This window comes from Podarcis melisellensis, assembly GCF_964234715.1.
Source record: "Podarcis melisellensis genome assembly, chromosome: 5".
In the NCBI taxonomy this organism is placed as follows: domain Eukaryota; kingdom Metazoa; phylum Chordata; class Lepidosauria; order Squamata; family Lacertidae; genus Podarcis; species Podarcis melisellensis.
The window spans coordinates 67,968,631-67,982,405 of NC_138537.1; the positions used below are offsets into that span (position 1 = coordinate 67,968,631).

At 41.9% G+C, this 13,775-nt stretch overlaps 1 protein-coding gene across 2 annotated transcripts in view; it reads right to left on the minus strand.

Annotated features, from left to right (window-relative positions):
- The window catches only part of MCU (mitochondrial calcium uniporter), an 80,907-nt gene that overhangs the window by 35,996 nt on the left and 31,136 nt on the right, over positions 1-13,775 (minus strand). The window lies entirely within an intron of this gene.

The window sequence follows — 13,775 nt, forward strand, 5'->3', positions numbered from 1 at the left end:
ACTATAAATATTTAAGTAGCTGCACACAAGCAGAGGTTGGAAAAAGAGAATCAAAGTTTTCATTTAATGAAAGATCTGTTTTCAGTAGGTATTTGGGTGTGTTGTGACTATGGTATGTAACAACCCACACTAGTGCTGACAGAGAGAAGGAGGAGGAGTAATGGGTGTGCATATTTGCAGGGTGTGCTGTTTGGTTTTGGGAGCATACCTCTTGCCAGTTTAGAATTGGCAAGCTTATTTCTGGCTGAAAAAATATGTCCTACCTGATATAATCAAACAATCCAAGGACCAATTCATTTTTATGTCAGACAGGAAAGCCTTTGTACAACTGGGATGTCCATGCGCATAGTTATAGGCACTGTCAATCACTTTCATAGTTTGTCATAGAAGTGGAATTTAACTTCAAAAAAATGAAACTTCCCCAAAATGAGGGAATTGGTAAAATGGAAGTTGAAATGGAAAAGTCAAGAGGGTCAAATCTCTCCAGAATGCTTGAGGGTTGTTCAAAACCAAAATAACAGAAACTCAGCTGAAATTTATGCCACATGTGAGGTGAGAAGGCTGTTTTATAGAATCATAGAATTGTAGAGCTAGAAGGGACCCTAAGGGTCATCTAGTCCAACCTCCTGCAATGCAGGAATCTCAACTCTGCTTAAAAACCTCCTGAGGAAGACTGTTCCACGGTAGCTGGTTGACTGACTGAACCCAAAGAGTGCTCATTAATGATTCCTCAACATTCTGGGGGAAAGTGGCAAGTGGGGTGCCGCAGGGTTCTGTCCTGGGCCCGTTGTTGTTGTTGTTCAAATTGTTTATACAGTTGTTGAAGGAATTGTGAGGATGCTCGTCAAATTTGCAGATGACACCAAACTCGGAGGGATAGTTAAAGCCACAGAAGACAGAATCCGGATTCAAGATGCCCATAACAATTTGGAGAACTAAGCCCAAATTAACAAAATTTAATTTCAACAGGGACAAATGTAAGGTTCTGCACTTAGGCAGCCACCTCTGGCACATGACTCCAGAAAGGTTGGTAAGAAGGGAATGAGAAAAAGGAATGTTGGAAAAGGTTCTACAGCCTGCTTCTGAAAGCTTTTACAGTGGTACCTTGGGTTACAGACGCTTCAGGTTACAGACTCCACTAACCCAGAAATAGTACCTCGGGTTAAAAACTTTGCTTCAGGATGAGAACAGAAATCGCGCGGCGGCAGCGGGAGGCCCCATTAGCTAAAGTGGTACCTCAGGTTAAGAACAGTTTCAGGTTAAAAACAGAACCCCAGAACGAATTAAGTTCTTAACCCGAGTTACTACTGTATTTTGTTTCACCCAGTTTCCCACTGGACAAACAATCTCTTAACTCCAAAAGCATGTTCATGCCTTCTTATGTCATGCATAGACACATATAAGCTCTCTCCGGATAACATTTGAGTTCACCGCAGACAAATGTTTGCACGTTCCAACGTGTGATCTTTGTCCTAAAGGGCAATGGAAACCATTCAGTTTCCCAAACTGGTACTATCTCTCATGACATCATGAATGTGGGGAGAATTATCTCGGTCCTTTGTCTTGGAGCACGAAACAACGGTATAACCACTGCCTGCCGCTGAACTGAAACCAAAAAGTGTTATATTGGAAGCAATCTTCTTCGTTATGTTTCCAGACGTAAAGGAAAAGAAAGAAGCCCCTGGGATCTTCTCAAAGCCTTGACCTCTGCGAGAAGCAGAAGCGCAGCAGACTCTGTCAGGAATACAATCCTTTCTGCTCAAGCAGCACTGCAGATTGTTAGAATTTTAATGTGCCCACATTAAATGATGGCTCCTGGCCAGCCTGGTAATCGTGTGTACTAACTTTCCAAAAAAGCAGGGTAGTTTGTCTCCCTTCGCTAAATCACTCAAAAACTAGAGTGGGCAGATTGGCATTTTATAACAACCCCCCCCTCGAACAATAGGGCATTTTAGAAATATGTATATCCCCTGACAAACTCATCAGGATAAACCAAGTCGTAAAATATTGAAGAGAGACATAGCTGGGCTTGCAGCTGTTTGGTCAGGTGTTGTTAATGAGGGACGAGCATCTTTCATGCATGGAAGAAGAAGACGTCCTTGCTATATTTGCTACGGTCCCCTACAGAAATCCTCTAGCATGTTAACATCTGAGCAATATTGCTAGCCCTCCACTGAATTGCAAGAGTCGGGTGCATTCTTCTAGTATTTCCTCCGTATAACAAATATACAAGAAGCTAAGGAAAGAGATAAGCCTGGACAAAAGGCTGCTCTTATTAAAAAAATCAACTGAAGAAAATGCGGAAGAATGTGTTATTAAAAATAAATAAAAATGAATCATTTCCCATAAAAGGCGGCAACAACAAAAAGACATTTGAGAAAAACTGAGGAGGGGTGGGGAAAAGAGGGAAGGAGGAAAAGGATTTCCCTGGGCCAGCAAATTTGCTTACATATCAAGGCTGGATGCAGAGGAAGAATTTACAAGTGACTACGGAGCAGAACAAATATGTATCTTATTTGAAACTATAGCTTTGTTATAGTTCTCCTTCCTTACTGGGCCAATAGGAAAATTCATAAAACCCTCTTAAATTTCCATACACTAACAATTAGCCAACCCATTCTCTCGTTACTCCATGTCATTAGAAACTCCGACCTCTAAAAGTCTTTTGGATTTGGTACCCTTCTCACAGTCCGTGTCTCTAAATAACTGACCTTTCCATATTCCCCACCTCTTAGCACATGACGATCGAAACAAAGACAACTTGTTGCTATCAAGATTTCCATTCCATCTAATGAAAATAAAGGTGCAGAGCAGGTCAGATATCAACAACAAAACAAAAAATCTAGCTTCATTAGAGATGCCAGCATAGTATTTTAGTGACCCATCCCAATCTTAGGAACCTCTGTATCCCAAAAAAGGAATTTAAAGAGCCTGAAATTTTCTATTTTAAGCTTGCATTTCCACAGAGGATTAATATAATTAGATTCTAGGAGAAATTGGTACATCGTGATTCTCGTAGGATAGGCTCCTCGGTGCAGGAAGGTTTCTGTGAATGCACTTCACTGTAAAAAAAAACTGTCTCACTCCTCAGTCCTCATATAACCTGAAGGCTTTTAAAGGTTTCATAACAGAAAGCTGTGTAACAGCCTATGGCTAAACAATAAAACTGACCGATTAATAACAAAGCTGCAGAAATAGGCTGAACAGGATGCTTTGGGGGCATATATAAAAACAGAGATCACTATTATCCTAGACTGTAACATAGCTACAGTTTCTCCTCATCTCCTTTCAGTTTATCCTTTTGACAAATGCTTACAAAGTTACCATGTTTAAGGGGAAAGAATAATCCTTAAATTACAACCGAAAACTAGCTTTGCTGCTCCAGCTATCTCTTTCAGTCACAGCCTCTTCCTCATTCCGCTACTGTGGAAGCAAGATGCTGCAAACAAGCAAGAGAAACACGGTCCCAAATTATCCCCACCAAAACCTAAATATTAAATTCATTTATTTGTTTGTTTTAGGAAAAAATATATACTCCATTGAAATGTGCCCTTGCCATCTGTAAATCAAATCCATAGAATATTGAGCACAGCTCTGTCTTGAAGTGTCACTGGAAATTTGATGTGCACTTTTTAGGATTTATGGTAGATTCTTTCCAACAACAAGTTTTAGAAGTACGTAACTCCCGTCCAACTTCTATCTGAGGGAGAAGTTCTAATATGAACATTGGCAGACTAATAGTTGGCAATGCATTTATATCATCTATCATCTATCTATCTATCTATCTATCTATCATCTATCTATCTATCTACCATCTATCATCTATCTACCTATCATCTATCTATCATCTATCTATCTATCATCTATCTATCTATCTATCTATCTATCTATCATCTATCTATCATCTATCTATCATCTATCTATCATCTATCTATCATCTATCTATTTTTGAAAAGCACTGCAATTAGAGATATTTATTGTTAACTTTAAAAAATATTAATCTAGCAGTGGCTTCTTGGCTCAGCCAGCAGGATTTTGCTCCTCTTTCATCCTTCTGTGATGTGCCACATTTAGCACCATGAGCAGCCGCAGAAAAACAAATTATTAAACTGCCAAACCAGAAATAGAAATATGACAACTGACTGTAAGTCAGTACATTCAACCTGGACCACTGCCAAAACTATTGTGCTACACTGAATAATTTGTCCCCCCAGTGGTAAAAAGTATATCTAGTCACAGGAGGTCGTGCCCTTATAGGCCATATATTACTCTAACAAAACACAACACGTTACACAACTGTTGAATAAACACAGTGGTCAGTAAATTGAACTTCTTAAGTTGGGTACTTCTGGTTTGTCATGTCAGTGTTTGCATTCCCAGTTCTAAATGCAGAAAGTTTTATACATAAATAAATAATAATGTTTTGCTCAAGGGAAGCTGTGGAGAAAGTATAAACGTTTAAATTAAAATAATTAATGGCTTAAACACATTTGGAAATGTTACACATTAGCTAAAATTAGTAAAAATAAGATTATAAAAACAAACAGAAACCCTATGATTCTTTAAATTATCACATAAACCAACAGCGAGCATTAAATAGTTTACATTCTGACAGTTTCCTTTTCAAATGAGAGACAGACAGATCATTTCACCTTCCAAATCTCCCATAACATAATTTTTGCAAGAAATTCATTGCACAGCTGAGTGTCAACTAGTGTGGAAATCTGACCATTTCACATGTGCACATGGCATAATTGAAATAAGGCCACTATATGAACTGGATATACACAAAATGCTGTTGATACATGCAGTTTTTCCATCCCTTTTGGAAGGATGAGGGTGCAGGAGGATTCAAAGCTTTGGAAATGTCATATACATACGTGTTGTTCAGGAGGTAAGAGAGGAGTTTTATCTTAAATTTACACCCCATCTTTCTGCCATCATGGAACCAGAGGTGGTACCTATCTGGTTCCCAGCTGGTGTCCCTGATCAGACCTAGACCCTCTTTGCTTCAAGAAGATGATTGCCTTCAGATCTCACCTTGGGCAGGTGTGAGATTGCACCCTGTATGCACCGTATTCTGAGATTATAAATGCGCAGGAAAAGGCATTCTCAACCCTTCAATGCACCATTATAGAAACTAGGAAACGTTTTATCAACCAGTGTTAAGAAATACAGTGGTACCTCAGGTTAAGAACTTAATTCGTTCTGGAGGTCCGTTCTTAACCTGAAACTGTTCTTAACCTGAGGTACCACTTTAGCTAATGGGGTCTTCCGCTGCCACCGCACGATTTCTGTTCTCATCCTGAAGCAAAGTTCTTAACCTGAGGTACTATTTCTGGGTTAGCGGAGTCTGTAACCTGAAGTATCTGTAACCTGAAGCATCTGTAACCTGAAGTATCTGTAACCCAAGCTACCACTGAAAATAGTTACAGAACTCTTTAGGTTTCTAAACCAAGCTATGGAGTTGAAATTCAACTTACTTTAACATATTTCTTGCTCGCCCTTCATCATAAACAATACTAAGGTGGGAACAATAAATTCACAATAGGACCAATCAGAACAATACCACCACAAAACAAGAGCAGTTATAGTGACACCATCAGTAGATACAGGAAAAACATCCTGCAAACTATTGAGCAGACATCTTTGGCTTCAGCTAACAAGAAAACACAAGTAGGGATGGCACCAGCCATATCTTGAGAAGAAGGAAATTCCAAACAGGGCAGCACTGCAATGAAAGCCTCTTCCAAGTCACGACATAGTTAGGGTTGGCAAATCTCTAGAATTTCCTGATCATAGCCAGGATTCAGTTTTTGGAAATAGGGTCTGGGCGAAAATCACTAAAATGTCCGGGAAAATCCTGACGCATGGCAACCCATGGTCAGAAGTGTAGATTTTGGTGAATTCCGTTAAACTTATATTATTTTTTGAGATTCTGCAAAAAGAGCTCAACAACTTTCTGCAAAACTGAAAAAAGCTCAACAAATTCATGGGAAAAAAGCTCAAGAACTTCTGAAATATGACAACTCTACGCATAATGTATCTCACAATAATGGTGGGTAACCAAGAAAGGCCTCTGCTGTTGATCTTAGCATACAGGCAGGCTGTTAAAGGGAGATATATTGGTAGTCAGTGCTGAGCCACTTTAGCTACAGCATTCTGCACTAACAAAAGCTTGCATACCACCTTCAGAGGCAGCTCCACACTGCACACAATACAGTTAGCCAAGTTGGCTTAGCCAACTGAGAGGTTATCAGTGAATGGGTCACTGGGGCCAGGCTCTCTCTGTCCAGGAATATACTACTGCAGGCAAACCAATGGGTGCAAACCCTTCTAACAGCTGGTTCTTCTAGACTTCAATCACACTTCCTAAAAGTAATGATTTCCAATCATTGCTTTCTATAGGCAGCGTAGGTGAAAGAGGCGGTTATTAAACCGCTTCTTAAAAAAACCATCTTTAGATGCAGCCACGATGGCCAATTATCACCCAATCTCAAATCTTCCATTCTTGGGCAAGGTGATTGAGCGAGTGGTTGCTGAACAACTCCAGGCACGCCTGGAAGAAGCGGACCATTTGGATCCCTTCCAGTCGGGATTCAGGCCTCATCATGGGACTGAAACTGCCTTGGTTGCACTGGTTGATGATCTCCGGCGGGCTAGGGACAAAGGTGAGAGCTGTTTCCTAGTTCCTAGTCATTTTGGACTCACAGCTGTCCATGGAGGCACAGGTCAAATCTGTATCCAGGGCAGCTGTTTACCAGCTCCATCTGGTACGTAGGCTGAGACCCTATCTGCCTGCAGACTGTCTCGCCAGAGTGGTGCATGCTCTGGTTATCTCCCGCTTGGACTACTGCAATGCGCTCTATGTGGGGCTACCTTTGAAGGTGACCCAGAAACTACAACTAATCCAGAATGCGGCAGCTAGACTGGTGACTGGGAGCGGCCGCCGAGACCATATAACACCGGTCTTGAAAGACCTACATTGGCTCCCAGTACGTTTCCAAGCACAATTCAAAGTGTTGGTGCTGACCTTTAAAGCCCTAAACGGCCTCAGTCCAGTATATCTGAAGGAGTGTCTCCTCCCCCATTGTTCTGCCCGGACACTGAGGTCCAGCTCCGAGAGCCTTCTGGCGGATCCCTCACTGCAAGAGGCCAAGTTACAGGGAACCAGGCAGAGGGCCTTCTCGGTAGTGGCGCCCACCCTGTGGAATGCCCTCCCATCAGATGTCAAAGCGATAAACAACTATCTGACATTCAGAAGACATCTGAAGGCAGCCCTGTTCAGGGAAGTTTTTAATATGTGACATTTTAGTGTATTTTTCATCTTTGTTGGAAGCCGCCCAGAGTGGCTGGGGAAACCCAGCCAGATGGGCTTGGTACAAATAATAAATTATTATTATTATTATTATTATTATTATTATTATTATTATTATTATTATTATTGCTGCCAATGTAAGATCTCCTTTCATTAAAAGTTAACTCCCCGCTCTGCAATACTAAGAACATTTGTGCCAGCCCCTTAATACCCTACACTTCTTATCTGCAAATGGAACAGGTTTTGCTTTGTGAAAAGAAACCAGTGGCTGACCAGCATGGCATAAAGACGGCACTATACTGTTCTGCAGCTTGCACTTAACTCTTCTGTTTAAAACGAATACTGTTGTTGCATGACATGTGTATTATTGTAAAAAATTCATCAGAAACAGGGTACAAAAATAGTAGCCATCACTTACAGCCAGTTTAGAAACAAAATGTGTCCAGCAGTTATTGGAAAGTTAATAAATATTTAAGTGTGCCATGTTCTAAAAGTGTTGAGTCTATCTTCATCTAGCCAGCTGCATTTTCCAAAACAAACACTCTACCAGATGTTTTGGGGGTTTTTTTCTGCTGGTGAATAGATGCTTTTAAAGTACAGTGTAAGTGGTGCATTTGAACGCGCTCTCTCTCTGTGTATATATATAATATTGAAGCTCAAATCACATAAAATGCCAATGAAAACTTTACAGTTATATCTAAGCGCGAATACTGAATTCAACACTTCACAGGGCCATGAATGCCGTCTATTTACCTGGGAATAAGTCCCACGGAATCAAATGGCAATGCAGTTATGGCTAAGATTGCATTCTTAGGACTCAGCTAAAAAAAGGTAAAGGTACCCCTGCCCGTATGGGCCAGTCTTGACAGACTCTGGGGTTGTGCGCCCATCTCACTTAAGAGGCCAGGGGCCAGCGCTGTCCGGAGCACTTCCGGGTCACGTGGCCAGCGTGACAAAGCTGCATCTGGCGAACCAGAGCCACACACGGAAACGCCGTTTACCTTCCCGCTGGTAAGCGGTCCCTATTTATCTACTTGCACCCAGAGGTGCTTTCGAACTGCTAGGTTGGCAGGCGCTGGGACCGAGCAGCGGGAGCGCACCCCGCCACAGGGATTCAAACCGCCAACCTTTCGATCAGCAAGCCCTAGGTGCTGAGGCTTTAACCCACAGCGCCACCTGCGTCCCCTAGGACTCAGCTATACGGCTGCAAATAAAAGGTTCTAAGTGTGTTTTAAGTGCAATATACAATGTGAAACTAGATGGCGACGGTGAGCCTTATAGAAAATTCAATGTATTTTTTTAAATGCTTTTTTTTTTAAAAAAAAAAAGCATTTTCAGAACTTTTTTTTATGTGTGTGTAGATTCCACCCTAGTCTGCTTGGCCTGAGTGGAAGGCAACTGAGGCAAAACAAGAGCCCTCTTGCGCAAAATGGACACCCTTCAAGTGCCTAGAGCAGAAGGAAGATACAGAGGAGAAAGAAAAGGGGTGGAGGTGGCAAGATTATTGAAGAAGCAAAATCAAGAACCACTTCTTGAGGATCTGCTTTGAAAAGGTGAAGGAGCCATCAGTACCATGGTGGCTTGTGCTGCTTCTTGGGCAGTTGGGGCTTCATAGATGAGTAATTTGCCTCCAGCACACGAATAATGCAAGTGACAGGAGGTGGGGAGAATCAGGCACTTTAAATTGCTGAACTTGCAGTGCTTTTATTTCTTAGTGCCTAATTCCTCCATCTCCTTGCCTAGCTGGCCACATGTAGGATGAAGCTGTACTCCTTCCTGCCTCCACAAAGTCTAAACACATAAAATGAGGGATCATTATAATGGATAACAGAATGAAATGAAACCAACCATGCCCAAGGTGGACTTGAACCATCAACCTTCTGACTAGTAGCTAAAAAATACACTAACCAATTGCACAACAAAGACACCTGCAGGATGCAGGAAGATGTGTTGGAAAATAGGAAGAAGCAGAACAGGACAGCTTATGTCACAACTATTCCAACTGCTCTTTTGAAAAAGAGATTGATGAGTGAATAATCTGCGACTATTGAGTAACAAGGCTTGGATGGAGCACTATAAATAAGCAAGCAGTCAGGAATCCCATTAATGCTGAGACTTGCATGATTTCTATCTTGCGAGAAAAACAGGTTCAATGGGAGGTTTGCATTCAGTCTGGTGCCCACACCACCTCCGCCGCAGCAATGACAAAAATAAGCAACACAAACACAGGGTGAGTGGGCTTGCATTCCAATTACTAGCGAAGTCTCTTTCAAGGCATGACTCATTCCTCAGATTTCATTCATAAAGCTTCCATTTTAACCAACTACAAAGCAGTGACCTTATTCAGAAAGCTCTAGGTGATAATCTGCAAATACAGAAACGGGTGAATGTTGCCCCTTAAAAGCTGCAGCGTTGGGTTGTTGTTGTTGGTTTTTTTAAAAAAAAACTATCTGCAGTGTAAAATAAAGAATTGTGCAAAGGCTGCTTGTAGAAAAGCACCAGGTTCCCCCCAAAATGCTTTCTGCTTCAAACATGTCTTACTGCAATTTAAATTGATTATTTACCAAAATGGCAAAATAGTAGCATTAATTATAAGCACAGAAAACATATGCTAGGTCAAGTGCTGGGTTGAAACTGAAGAGGCGAGTTTTTCTGTAGTGCCCCAAGTAGCTTCCAAGCTTTTAAAACACTAGCCTGGGATAATACAGACCTCTTACAAGCCAATGAAGAAAAGCATCAAGGCTATATCCAAAGCTCAATCTCCAGGCCTCCATTCCTTTCACACAAGGTGTACTTATAAAGAACAGTGGGACAGGACTGTGCTGAAATAAATGTTATCTTGCCAAACACCTCTAACTGCAGAGAATGCGGAGCTTGGAACGTGGGGAGGAAAGACTGCCCCTAACTTTCAGGTCTTTGTTGAAGGCAGGTGCAGCAAGAGACACTCATGTTGCTTTGGGCTTCTTACAAAAGCTCAGCATGGAGTGAGATAAGATCCTGAGCGCTTCCTTTAGTTCCAGAATCTTAGCAAGAAGAAAAGCTTCCCCCCACTTCCTCACATAGACTTGGGAAAAGTAAGGAAGCAATGGAGCTCCCTCATACTGCTTTACTCTTCTGGAAGCTCGGTACAGCACACACACCTGACCTATTTTTTGCCTCTCGCCTCTCCACTCCTTAGCTACTGGGTCTTCAGTACACTGCATATGAGTTAAGGCTACATAGCAGTGAGTGAGGCCACACAGGATTAGCAATTAAGGGTCTCTCAGGGTTGTGTGGACTTGCAGGTGGTCAGTTTTTAACTGCCTCTTGTGAGGAGGGCAAATTGCTTGCACTCCAAGTTCACTCGTACTACATGCATGCCACAAACCAGCTACGTTACACATTTAGTAATTTGGGAACTGAGTTTCCATAAGCATAAATACTGCTGTTTTGTATAGCCCCTGCATCTGATGAAACGTAACCCAACCTATCACCCTGAACTTGCCATCCAAAAGGAAGTCTAAAGCTTTAAACACTTCACCTCCCTGCTGGGGGAGCAATTTGAAAGATAAAGATTTTTTTGGCACTACACTAGCATAGCTCCTGAACTGTTTGCTCCAGTGGCTATCTGCCAGTGCATTTGCTGTGTTGACTGTAACACTCCATCCATCACGTCCGCTGCTTTACAGTGAGAAATTACCCAATGAAGTACTAAGAAGTGCTTTCTCTGGGATGTATTCAAGGAACAGCAGGATAAGGTTATCCAGGAAGGCATGTATTTCAAGTCCTGTCATACGCTAGAACACCGTTCTATACTGATGGCCATGAACATCTCATTCCATGAAATAGGGCTCTGTTGCAGTCTGATTGTGAGCCACTTTGGAGTTCGAAAAGCAACATAAAAGTTACTTAAAATATATTGCCTTCGCTGATGGTAGAGAATGTCCACATTTGTTTTAAATTTCATTAAAGGTGGTTTTACACAGACATTATCAGACAGTCACTAATTATGCCCACCAAACATCAGGCTCCAGAAACGTAGACACTGCTGCTCACAATGTTTCTTTGAGAAAAGCAACACATAGTCCCATTCAGTGGGCACACTATCAAAACGACCAACTTTACAAGTTGTTGAAAGGGTGAAAATGGTACTCTGATTAGGGTTGCAATATTTTATCAATTCACAATGAAACCAGTAAAACAACACATACTATTTGTAAAAGTTACTCTCCTCTCCTCCTTTATAGAACTTGCCATTTCCATTGTGTTTGCACTGTATATGACTTGCAAAAGAATAATGAAAGGCAGACTTTCTTCACTGCTATAATACACCCAAAAGTCAAGAAGTGTGCACACACGTCAGCTGAACTGTGATTTGAGAGCCACATGAAATCTGAGCAGTTTTAAATGCAGCACTTGGGCAGATGTACCACAGGAGGAAAAGGAAACAGAAAAGAGCAGCAGAACACCATTATAAAGAAGGAAGCAGTTTTAACAGATCAGTAGAATCTGGTAGCTGCCAGTCTCAGAAGGATCATTACTGGAATGGAGTGTTAATTGTTGTAGACAGTTTTGTAGTGAATACAGAAAAAGGAGGTCCCATAAACCAGCTCATAACCTCAGAATAATTGCACTTTTACCAAATGCAACCTTTTGGTTTTAAAGCAAGCTTTTAGCCCTTCTACCAAAAGAAAAAAATTGAAGTTCTCAGTCAATCTCTGGTGAGATCTTTTAAACTAAATGGAGACTCAGCAGTTTTTTCACTCACCAGGGGGGCAGAGATTTAACACCTTGAACAGTTTCTTTACCCTCCTCCATGATGAGCAGAATTATGCAAAATTTGCAGACATGCAAATCTGATCATTTATCCAGGCTAGATTTCAGTTTTTCTTTTGCATGGAGAACATAACCTGGGAAAATGAATGACTTTTTGCTGGTTCCCCTAAACCAAGATTTTATCTGGCAGGGTAAGCTTGTCACAGTTTACTTGTTGACTTTTAGCTTGCAGTTGCCTGCCTCCACTTCTCCACTTTCAGCTGAAAGACTGTAACCTCTCTCACTCTTACAACATCCAGATCTATCACTGTGGCCTATCACTTCCTAATATTTGCAGGACTCCCAAGTTCTCGATGTAAGCTATTACCGTATTTTTTGCACCATAACACTCACTTTTTTCCTCCTAGAAAGTAAGGGGAAATGTCTGTGCGTGTTATGGAGCTAATGCCTACGGGTCGCGGGGGGGATCTGCTGCAGTCGTGAGCAGAGGATTCATGGTTCCCCTTCCTTCCCTCCTCCGTGGCTCGCTTTGAAACAGCAAAGCGGGAGAAGAGCCGCTGAGTGGGGAGGAGAGAGGGACAGAGAGCCTGCTTCTTTAAAGGAGCAAAGCAGGAGAGGAGAGGAGCCTTCTCCCCTTATACCCCTCTTCTTCATTATTAGCAGCATCCTTCTCCACACACCCCACGCATGCTCCTTGTCCCTTGAGTGCTTTTCCTTCCCTCCCCACTTAAAACGTGGTTACAAAGCACGGATCCACATGGATCCGCAGGATTTTTGCATTGGGCTACTCCAAACTCACTGTCAGATCACATGTCTGTGGCCACACCATGAACCACAAAAATCATACATCCACTGTTTCGTTTAGATTTTTTTTCTTGTTTTCCTCCTCCAAAAACTACGTGCGTGTTATGGTCGGGTGCGTGTTATAGAGAGAAAAATACGGTACTTTTATCCAGACCAGACCAGGTCCTAAAAGAAATAATGTTCCATGCCAGCTGTAAATGCATCTACTCCTTGCTTTCATTCAAATGCCCTTTCTGTGCTTGAGGAAAGGGGTGATGGAGAAGCTCTGCAAATGCCACAATTCTTGCTACTTGTGCATAATTTATCAAATCACTTACGCCTGCTAGTCTTACTTGCAGCCGTGTGCTAATGTACCAGCTTCCAGAGGAGCAAACTGCAGAATTGCATACTTTCACATCTAGGAATACATGAATGGCTTAGCAACTTTAAAAGGAACACTGCTATTTTTCCCCACCTGCTAACTGGATTCTTTCATTATAGTAACTCCCGCTGATCAAGTTGCAAAAGCACATCAGCATGCGGACACCTACTCAAACACATCAGACCTAGCAAAATGCACACGTATTTACTCTCAACACCACAACAAAAGCAAATCCATAGTAATTGCTTTATTTAACAGGGTCTAGTGATGCTGCTGGCTGTAAACTTTTTGTTGAAAGCCTGTTTCGGCAGACTGCCGCATACACATCACTTTCTAAATAGGTTTATACTTTAAATACACTCAGTCAAGAGAGAATGGACCAAAGAGGGATGCAGCATAGATTTCGAGTGAATGCCCGGCCTCCTCATCTTGCACAGTCCTAATCCATTTGAACACTACCTTTGACGCTGCAGCAGCCATACCCACTAGGGCACCAGAGCATGACTGATGGTTACACAGAGTCTCTCACTACAGCTT